Here is a 2,003-nt window from a genome sequence, read left to right as displayed (position 1 = left end):
TAAACTTTCTTGCCCTTTCCATTTCTAACTATTTCCATATTGTATGCAAAACAAGAGTCATTTAATTACTCACACCACAAACTTACACTATTGTTTTAGCACTACTGCATATGCCCAAGCAAATTTTCATAGAAATATGAACTTTGAATTAGTTTAGGAAAAGTAGCCAATATGTTACGAGAAAGGGAATGCCTATAAAATTATAAATTTTCAATAGACCATTTTCTGAGTACAAGGAGGAGAAAATACCTTAACCAAGGTTTGTGTTGGGAGACTTTGCATCTCTTGGGAGACTTTGCATCTCTGATGTGATTGTGGCCATCATCACCAACACCCCAATAATTAAATGTGCTGCAACTGGCTAACAATAGATAATGAGCAGCTGCTTCAATAGCAACACAAGAGAAAACACAAAATCCCACAAGTGACACATGAAAATAGTCCCTGCTCATGTTTAGAATCTCTCTTCATTTAAGAATCTAGCTTTTTCTTTCTTAAGGTTGGACTAGGAATGAAAAAGAGCTATAACACGTTCTCACTGTGTGAAGTTTGACAGGCACTGTTAGGTTTTGTTCCCTCCTCAGTTCAGCAGCTGTTTTAATTCCCTGTGATAGAGAATGGAACACGAGTATATGCATCAACTTTTGATCTGCTAACCTGGCAGAGTTTCATAAACGTAATTTTCAAGCAACAAAGTCTAAAAAATAACAAAACGACAGAAAGTATTCAAACATAACAATTGTGGCCAGTCGCTGCACCCAAATCATATTATATGCAAAAACTATTGAAGGGCACTATTTAACACTTCTCTTTTCATTCTTAAGAGCAGTAATTATACTAGAAGCAAAGAGAAATCTAGCAGAAACATTAATTATGAGCAGCTTATTATGGTGCACAAGCAATGCAAGAAAAAAGATTTTCTCAAGGATACATGAAATTATATCACATGGTATATGTAAACCAACTTATTCCGCTTCTGTCAGTCAATTGTTGTTTATTACACTTAAATCAGCAATATTATTTCCTCCCGTGCCCCTGTCTCCAACCATGAAGAAAGAGAAGGTTGGTTAAGAAAGAAGAAACAAGGGTTAAAGCACCAAAACCCCAGCATTCCTTCTCTTTTTTTCTTTCTTCTACCAATAACATGAAAGTGCAATAGCACCACTAATCACCAAAACCTGAAATAGAATACTATTTAGGAAAATGAAATACACATGGAGAGGATTTACTTGAAAACTAGAAGTCAGGAGAATCCTTACTTGTCAGACAGCTGAAAATTTTCGCATTGTTTGCAAACCCAAGGATTTCCAGCAACCATCAGAATGCAACCGCAGCAATGCTGTATGTGCACCATGATGAAGCGTAACTTCAAGCGAAATATTGTTCCACTGAGCTACATAAACAAAGTAAGTTTGAGAACCAAAAAATGGGAGCAGCAGCCACAATTCTACTTCATATGTGTAAGGACGAGAGTCGCACAAAGAATGAAATAAAGGCATAGGGCACAACATAATAAACTAAAAATTGTATATTAAGCTAATGCACTTAAAATTGTGATAGAGTAGGACAATAACAAGAATATCAAAATTGATAGATGCTAAAATAAAATGATCCCTGCTTACAACACTGAAAAGGACAAGCAAACTTTTCGAATTTGATAGCGAAATTACTTTGTTCGTTAACCGTAGATCCTTTGATGCATGGCCAGAATGCCTTTCTTCTTGTTGTAGTTGATACACCTCTGCAACACCAGGCCAATAATCTCGATAAAAGTATGGCAACCAAGTTGCAGTTACCTTTACTTTACATTCACTGGTGAACACAAAGAAATGGTCATAGAGATTAGTAAGGTCAACTGCAATATTTTACCTTGCAGCTTTTCTTAGCATGGACAAGTAACTGAAACCAAGGCGATAATTCAAGTAAAATAGTGGGACAAACTACCTCACAACTCGCAATCTATAGTCTCATGATCAAACAATCATCAAACTTACCACTCCCTA

General features: G+C 36.1%; 1 long non-coding RNA gene across 4 annotated transcripts; it reads right to left on the bottom strand.

Moving 5' to 3' along the window:
* Positions 1-17: 17 nt before the first annotated feature.
* Positions 18-1,994, bottom strand: LOC105180064. 4 transcript variants are annotated; one of them, XR_002286466.1, is made up of 4 exons: positions 1,671-1,994; positions 1,260-1,393; positions 540-605; positions 18-361 (listed from the first exon to the last, which is right to left on the bottom strand). It is a non-coding gene; the product is annotated as an uncharacterized LOC105180064 (long non-coding RNA). The 4 variants fall into 4 exon arrangements; XR_002286465.1 differs by having other exon boundaries at positions 18-357; XR_849469.2 differs by having other exon boundaries at positions 18-605.
* Between the last annotated feature and the right edge of the window lie 9 nt (positions 1,995-2,003).

The sequence above is a fragment of the Sesamum indicum genome, unplaced genomic scaffold, assembly GCF_000512975.1.
Source record: "Sesamum indicum cultivar Zhongzhi No. 13 unplaced genomic scaffold, S_indicum_v1.0 scaffold00307, whole genome shotgun sequence".
Classification (NCBI taxonomy): Eukaryota; Viridiplantae; Streptophyta; class Magnoliopsida; order Lamiales; family Pedaliaceae; genus Sesamum; species Sesamum indicum.
The sequence above is the reverse complement of the archived record's forward strand: the minus strand, read 5'-3'. Positions and strand labels throughout refer to the sequence as shown.